Source organism: Chiloscyllium plagiosum, chromosome 22 (assembly GCF_004010195.1).
Source record: "Chiloscyllium plagiosum isolate BGI_BamShark_2017 chromosome 22, ASM401019v2, whole genome shotgun sequence".
NCBI lineage: Eukaryota > Metazoa > Chordata > Chondrichthyes > Orectolobiformes > Hemiscylliidae > Chiloscyllium > Chiloscyllium plagiosum.
In genome coordinates this window covers 29,078,398-29,087,055 of record NC_057731.1, presented here as the reverse complement: position 1 = coordinate 29,087,055, position 8,658 = coordinate 29,078,398, and the positions used below count along the sequence as shown (strand labels likewise).

The window sequence follows — 8,658 nt, the reverse complement described above, 5'->3', positions numbered from 1 at the left end:
TTCCTGCTCCTCGGATGCTGTCTGACCTGCTGTGCTTTTCCAGCACCACTCTAATGTTCACTCAAGTGGTTGGCCTGTGGTCAGTCCATCAGGTCCATTCACAGGCACAATAGGGGTTAGTGGGGTTGTAGACTAGCGTAGCCATTGCCATGGGAAGGTGACATGGATAAAACAGCAGTTCTTAAGTGAGCATTAATTGACCACTTCAGTCCTGAAAAGGCCAAGCATGAGCAGATTAGCTGATGCTGCTCGTATCCACCACAACAAATGGAGACAGGGCACGTAAAATCTTGCCCAATGGGTAAGTGAGTGATGGAATGATTCATCAAGTGGATAATAAAAGTCATGCAAATTTCAGTTAGATGCTGTTTTGGAAAGAGAGCTGAAGGATACAGTAAAAGGTGGATCTTTGGATGTCATGGACAAAAGTGTCATGACTTGTCTGGCAGAGTGCACTGATATCAAACTTGTTTTTCTTGGAATCACCATAAATATGAAAATGTAATTAAACATTTAATTTATCTGACAGTCTGATTCAGGTTAAAAGAAATAACAGCTTTTTTTTATCACTAACAAAAAAAACTATTTATTATAACTAAACCAATTTTCTTAACTGACAAAAAAAAGAATTACCGATTTATGACTGTACAACTTAAATTTTACACACAAAGGGAAACAATCAAGACAGAAATTCTATGGTTGGAGAAAAATTAGTTATGGAAGCACAGTTCCATATGACCACATCACAAAAACTGTATGGGTTGATCTCAAAACCTTTTCAATTCTTCTTTGATGCTACAATGCTATCTGCGCAGCAATTTTCAGTGAATCACAGGCTATTTGGTTGGACCTCAGATCTTTTCCATTTGGAATTTTAGGATTATCCCTTTCAGTGTCCCTTAATGTAATTTCTCTGCTCAGGTTGACATTCTGAAGTTCAACTCTTACCATTTCATACTAGATGGTGAAATTTTAATTAAATAAAAACTGAATGGTAAAGTTCGCCTAACAGCAACCATATAGCCACTGCCAATTGTAAAAACCCATTTGTTTCAACAATGAACTTTAAAGAATGATACCTGCTTTCCTTACCTGGTCTACTTATGATCAAGACCCACAGCAATGTGACTCTCAGGGATGGGCATCGGGATCCAATTAGGGACAGACAATAAATGCTGACTAAGCCAGCGATGCCCATGTTCTGTGAACAAACAATAAAAAATGATTCCCACCCTGTTCCTCTGTGCTAACTCTCTGGAGGCTGTGGTAGTGGTCAATGTATTATAGCCTCGTTGTGTTGTATTATTTCCTCCGATGCTGCTCCACCTATCCCCTTATACATTGAGTTATTGTCTTTCACCATCCTTGGACTCACCTCCTCAAATGTTTCCAAAATTCACCCTTAGCCTTGGCTTCCCCATCTCCTTTTGGAAGTGATCCTCCCCTTTGCCCCTAAAGTGTCACTTTACACCCTCCTGAATGATCATGCATGGACCCAAGACCTCTGATTGACTTCAACGAGCAGATCCTGGACATTACTGACCAGGTCGCAGACCACTATCTTCACAGCTCACTGTTTAACAATATGAGATTCCCTGACTGCTTGTGATGCCTGACAGGACTGACCATTGTCCTCACCCTAGATTAGTAGTCAGATTTATCCTTTGACCATGACTGTCCTGAGTTAACAACTAACTATGGCCAAGTCTCTGAACTGTGTGCAGCCTGTGCCTATGACTGACAGTACCAGGATCCCTGAACAAAAGTTGTCTCCCATGACAGGACTGAGGACTCGCCTTAACCACTTTCTAATTTCCCAACACACTGTTTGGTTGAATAAGCATGCAGTGTGTTTGTTGCACACGCAGCGAGTACATGCTGTAGCTGTTAGCTTGGCATCTCAGTGCACTGTACAGAAGAATACTTCCCCCCACCAAACCACCTATTGTTATGCAAAATAAGCACTCTGCCCATGTGATAATGCAAAGAAGCACACCAATATGGTAGTACTTATAAGAAAGCTCTGGCTGAAATGCGAATGCTAACAGGTATAGGATGGCAGGCAAAGAAAGGCAGGAATATGGCGAGCATGCAATTAGACACAAAGCACTAAGAGAGCATGTGAGCAACTATGAGATGCAGCCTGGTCCAGTCAGTGAGCTGGATACCTATCCCTGTGTACAAAGTGTCCTTGCAACATCTTTCAATGTTAGTTGCCAGTGTGTTCTGTAATACAAGTCTGTTCTTCCTAAGCCTTCTGCAAGTGGATTGGAAAGGTACCATGAGGATTCTGAGGGGTGGGCAGATATCGGATGCATGTGACTGGTGCCCAGAGATCATGCCCTGAGATACTACTTCATGGTGAGCAACCCAGAGGCTGCTCAAAGCCTGGGGTGAGCTGATGTCGCCAGGTGCCCGCTCTGATTTCACTCTCGAGAATTCTCAGCTTCTAGTCTGCTCAGTAGGTTTCAGATGACAGAAAGCTTCAGATTCATGAGACAAGCTGTGTAGTTAATAAGATTTCCACAAGTAATAATTCATCCTTGGTATGTAACTTGCCACTGCCCATCATGAATTTCACCTCAATGCCTGGCAGTTGCATAAAAGATGCAGCAAGTTACTTCCAACATCGAGATATGCCTCACTTCTGCCGCAAACCTCATCATATTGTCCAGACCACCCGTGGTCTCTTATCAGAGGGTTAGGTCAGTTTCACTGTTCTGATCTAATATTAACAAAGATTACTTTTAACTTTGTTCCTTAGATATTTTTCCTTTCAAAAGGAAAGCATGTTTCCCCACACTCTTGGTTATGTGATTCTCTTTAGGGTTTGAGAGAAAAAGTTTATTCAACCATTCAATCTAAGTATATGGGGAAGGCATAATAATATGACACATACACAAATCAACAAACATAAGCATTAAAGAGAGAAACTAAAGATTAGATTAGATTCCCTACAGTGTGGAAACAGGCCCTTTGGCCCAACCAGTCCACACTGACCCTCTGAAGAGTATCCCACCATGACCCATTTCCCTCTGACTAAAGCACCTAACACTACGGGCAATTTAGCATGGCCAATTCACCTGATCCACACATCTTTGGACTGTGGGAGGAAACCCACGCAGAGAATGTGCAAACTCCACACAGACAGTCACCCAAAGCTGGAATTGAACCTGGGACACTGGTGCTATGAGGCAGCAGTGCTAACCACTGAACCACCATGCCACCCAAAGAAAAGCAAAACAGACTCACAATTATTAATCACATAAAAAATAAATTGTCATTAATTCATGAATTAGACTCCTGCAAATCAATATCCATTGATGTTTTTCAGTTAGCCACTCTCACAGAATTCCTTTTTCATAAAAGCTCAGATGCAGATGGATGCAGTTTAAGATACAGCAATGTGATTCTTCTAAGCTTAGCATTTGTTCACTTTGCAGGCAAAACATAGCATTCTTGCTGGAAACCAATCTTTAAATCTAGAGAAATTTAGCTCAGCTTGGAGGTGCAATGGTTATTGGCTTTTCTGGTGTTACAAGCTGTCTAAGGGCAAAAGTCTATAACTCTATCCTTAAAGGCAATTCAAACAAACCAACAGTCATTAAGATGGCTCTGATGTCCTCCTCCAAACTTATTATGTTTTATAGTGATTAACTTTAAGTTCATTAGTGCCATCTCATGTATAATGTGTTTCAGTGGTTTCCTTGTCTGGAACAGGCTGCTATAGATGTCTTGTGTGTTGACTTGACTAGAGCTGTAAAACAAAAGAGAGCTTTGACATTCAAGAGCTTTTATCAAGGTAACTGCTTAAAAAATTCTAAACGCTGGCAACTTATGTACTTTGTGTTAAGTAGACACTGTCTTTATTGGACTATTAAGTATGCTTTTAAATCAGTCACTAAATACATATGTAGATATCTATTTTAAAAAGGTTTTTAATCTGTTGCTGATTTTGAAGTTGACTTTTTATAAAGAAATTGAAATATTATTTTGCATTATTCTTGTATTTTGTGGAACTTAAGATTAAAACCAGGTATTTCTGAAATAATTTAGAATTCATAAGCTTCTGTGTTATCAAGACTACAATAACCTTTTAAAGAATGTACAGTTTTTTATATATTAGAACAATACTTGAGTTTGTTTTAAATTTTATCTATTTTCAATAGCAAATCAAGAAATCTGAATAAAGCATACATTCCAGAAGAGGAATGTGAAATCATTATGCTCACATCGATAAGCTTATTAAAATGTTCAATGGAATGATTGACTGAGGTAAAAATTCACAAGCAGAAATAGATCAGAGGTTTAATTATGCAGTCCTGGCAGAGTTACAGGCACAGCAAACCAAAAATGGAAAGATTTGATTTTGCTGAAACCATAATTGTTGTTAGAAGCCCCAAGACACTCGGTTATAGTCCAACAGGTTTATTTTAAATCACAAGCTTTCAGAACACTGCTCCTTCATCAGATGAAGTTCTCAAGTCACCTATATCTTCATAAAATTGTGGAAATAATTTAAAAGAATGCAGTCCTTAAATATAAAAAGCCAGGGGCCAGATGTTTTCTATCATTTAGAAAGGCTGCATTTGTTTTGTTGTTACCTTGATTGGCCTTTGGGGCATTCTCTCTTCCAAACAATATTGCAATCCATCTGTCAGAAGAGAGGAGACAGATTCAATACTAAGTGAAAACCTGCAGGACTCCAAAAATCAAATAATGACAAGGTTCAAGCAACCTGACAAAGTATGATAATCCACCAGTAACGACAAATACGATTTGTATGGTCCAAGTGTGTAGGTCATAATGTAATCCACCAACCCATGCTGAACCCTTGCGAAACCTGTACAAATTAGGATTCAAGATATGCCTGCAACATACCATTAATAACTTCACTATATTTTCCATTTCCTAAGGGGTTATATATCTGCTGCAGCAACTTTAAGGGCACCCTTGAGAAACTAAATAAATAAAAATGACAATTACAGAAGCTCTAGATTAGAGGATTTGAGAGTTTTAGAGTAAAAAGAAAGGTTCTCATTAGTGGTAGGATGCAGAAGCGCACTGCTTTCAAATCTCACTTTAAAATCTATTTCCTACTTATTACCTCCACTATTCTCCCTGGCAACAGTTTGACATTAAACCAGTCTGTTTGAAATCTTGATGTCACATTGGTCCTCAAACTGAGCTTCCAGATACACATTGTTTCAGAACACCTATTTACATCGCCATAATGTCACCTGACTTCATCCCTGTCACAGATCATCATTCATAATTCTTATCTCCAGTCTCAACATTCTCAATGCAGTCCTAGCCAGTCTCTATCAATCAACTTCCATTCGCTTGAGGCCAACCAAAGCTCTGCTACTCATGTCTTCATTCGCACCAGGTCCCATTTTCCTACCATCCATTGTGCCCACTGAATACTTGCCTCCTGGTCAAGTAATTTGCTTATTTTGAAATTTGTTTCCTTAGTTTTTAAAATCCTCAGTGGCCTCACTCCTCCCTAACTCTATAAGTTCCTTTAGCCCCACAGCCCTCAGAGATATTTACCAATCTTTAATTCTGGAATCTTGAGCAAATCCCAATTTTAATCCATCCACTATTGGTGACCATGCCTTCAGTCACCTTGGCCCTAAGCTCTGGAATTCCCTCTATGCCCTTTCCTGATTTCAGACATTCCTTAAAAACTACCTTTCTGAACAAGACTTTGATGATCTGGCCTAATATCTCCTCATGTGGCTTAGTGTCACATTTCACTTTACAGTGTTCTGATGAAAACCCTTGGGGTATTTTATTTTGTTATTGGCGTTATATAAATATAAGTAATTATTATAAGTAATTGTAGCAATGCTTTTCTGTGAAAAATATGCCCATCTGGTAAGTACTTAAGCTGAGAAAATATGCATGGCATGTAGACAAAACTACCTTTTGGCTAAATAACACAGCATTTACTACAATACGCAGTAAGTGCTTTTATATAACCATAGGGTACAATCTTAAATGGCTCAAATCATTGGTTTTATGTATCCTGCTTATGCACACAATTATTTTATTCCCTCTTGTGCATTATTCACTAATTTAGCCTCAAATAAAATCCCTCCAGTGTGGAAGCAGGCCATTCAGCCCATCGAATCCACACCAACCCTCCAAAGAGCATCCCACCCCACCTACCCTATCCCTGTAACCCTGCATTTCCCATAGCTAATCCACCAACCTGCACAGCCCTAGACCCCATGACCAATTTAGCATGGTCAATCCACCTAACCTGCACCACTTTGGATGGTGGGAGGTAACTGGAGTACCTGGAAGAAACCTATACAGATATGGGCAGAATGTGCAAACTCCACACAGACAATCACCTGAGGCTGGAATTGAACCCAGGTCCCTGGCACTGTGAGGCAACGGTGCTAACCATTGAGCCACCATTCCATGCTCCCCACCTCCCCGCCGCCTGACCTTTGCCCAGGAGGCAAGTATTCAGTGGGCACAATGGATGGTAGGAAAATGGGACCCATTATAAAACCCATTATGGTGAAATTGATGCTGCACATCTTTGGACAGTAGGAGGATACCAGAGCATCTGGAGGAAACCCACAGAAATGCGGGGAGAATGTGCAATCTTTCAAACCAACTCTTATTAGATTGCAATAACTTTTGGTCATGTGTTGTGTGAATATATTAACATACATATTTTAATTGTGGAGTAACATATATTAAGGAATATTTTAGATCTTTCTTATTTCTCCTTATATGGTTAGAATAGAGTAATGATGTGTGGTGTACACCCCTCATTTTATTCTCTTTGTTTCTTCTGTAATTAATTATTACTCTATCTAATTCAAGGTAACTAACACATTTTCATGATGATCTGCTCCAGGATGGACAAGCCCACTCACTTGAGGATCAATTGTTTTATACAACATTGGAAACATTGCAAGTCCTAAAGGAGAGCAAGTTTATATTTTGCTCCATTTCACATGCAAACTGGATTCCTTTAATTCAAAAGCATTCTCGTGGGTTTGGTTAACTTAGTTGGCTGGACAGTTAGTTTTTGATGAAAGTGAAGACTGCAGATGCTGAAGATCAGAGTCAAAATTAGAGTGGTGCTGGAAAAGCACAGCAGCATTGATGTTTCGGGCAAAAGCCCTTCCTGATGAACGTCGATTTTCCTGCTCCTCGGATGCTGCCTGACCTGTTGTGCTTTTCCAACACCACTCTGATCCTGAGCTAGTTTTTGATGCCGAGTGATGCTAACAGAATTGAAACTGGTAGATTCAATTCCTCTACCAGTTGACAAAATTAAAAATCACAGAACACCAGGTCATAGTCCAACCGGTTTATTTGGAGGCACTAGCTTTCGAAGCGCTGCTTCTTCATCAGATGGTTGTGGAGCAGAATCATAAGACACAGGATTTACAGCAACAGGACTGTTGAGTCATGGAATGTAATATTAAAAATAATTTAGATTACGTTCTTCATCTTTTAGAACATACCAATTGAAGTTACAATGAAGAACTGACCTTCTGAACGTCTCCCATATATTGACACACATTTACCCTTAGATTAAACGACCACCACCAGTTGTCTCTCAAATGGCACAGCAGTCCTATGGTCACTTTAGTCTTACACTCATTCACAAATAGATTGCTAATACATGTAAATAAAATACCATTCATTTCCTTAAAACCATTCAGTGATTCACTATATAATTTGAAAGGAATGATAAGATTACACTGCATATGGGATCTGATAACGTTTTGGATCATGAGAGTCTGTTTCAAGAAGCAGGTTTAGATTATAATTTCTAACTGTGCAGCATTTAAAAATTTCATTGAACAATTAGAAAAATTGTACCTACCTACACCACATTATTGAATCTGTCCTTTTCCTTTAGGAAATTTCATTCATAAGGACTCCAATAGTTGTGTGTTTGCAATGTTGCAACTCTATCTGGCAGTAAGAATGTGCAAACATGTGAAATAGGAGCAGCAATTGTACATGGAGATTAATTGATTTGCTGTAATGTCTGCTTTACACTTATATTTTACCATCTAAAAGAAACCAACTGATAGAGTTAATCAATTCCTGACAAGCAATTGATTATGAAATCATTATCATTGGTAGAAACAGCGGTAGAAAATATCATGCTGATGAGGCATGTTGCACTTGAATAATCAGCAAGCAAATTAATCTACGCATGAAACACATGGTTGACAGTCTTATACGGTGCTAAAGTGCACGAGACAACCTTTGATGTCTTTGTTCATTAGAGCACTTGAGATTGTTGAAAGCACAGCTTGCTGTAAGATTCAAATTCCAATTTAGAAGCCAGTTTAACTCTTTAAGAAAACAAGTGATTGGTGTATGTGTGTGTGTGCCACATTGATAGAAAGCAAGGGAAGGTCAATGGAGATTGTCAGAACATCTGCAAAATTCCTTAGTTTAAATTAGGATATAGAAGACCTCCTGACAGAATTCTAATTACTTAAATGGCAATGGTTTCTAGATTCAATTGTATCTAATGCAGAAAAGTAAGACATTAAGATCGGTTTATCCATTGGAAATGAAAGTTGACATGAGTTTGCCACATCAAGATTAACATCCAAAGAGCTAAAAGATCTCTAAAAGATTTGAGTCACATCAGAGGAACAATTC

General features: G+C 39.0%; 1 long non-coding RNA gene across 1 annotated transcript; it reads right to left on the bottom strand.

Annotated features, from left to right (window-relative positions):
* Positions 1-3,351: 3,351 nt before the first annotated feature.
* On the bottom strand, positions 3,352-7,928 carry LOC122560965. The gene is made up of 3 exons (XR_006314866.1): positions 7,862-7,928; positions 4,605-4,654; positions 3,352-3,757 (listed from the first exon to the last, which is right to left on the bottom strand). It is a non-coding gene; the product is annotated as an uncharacterized LOC122560965 (long non-coding RNA).
* Between the last annotated feature and the right edge of the window lie 730 nt (positions 7,929-8,658).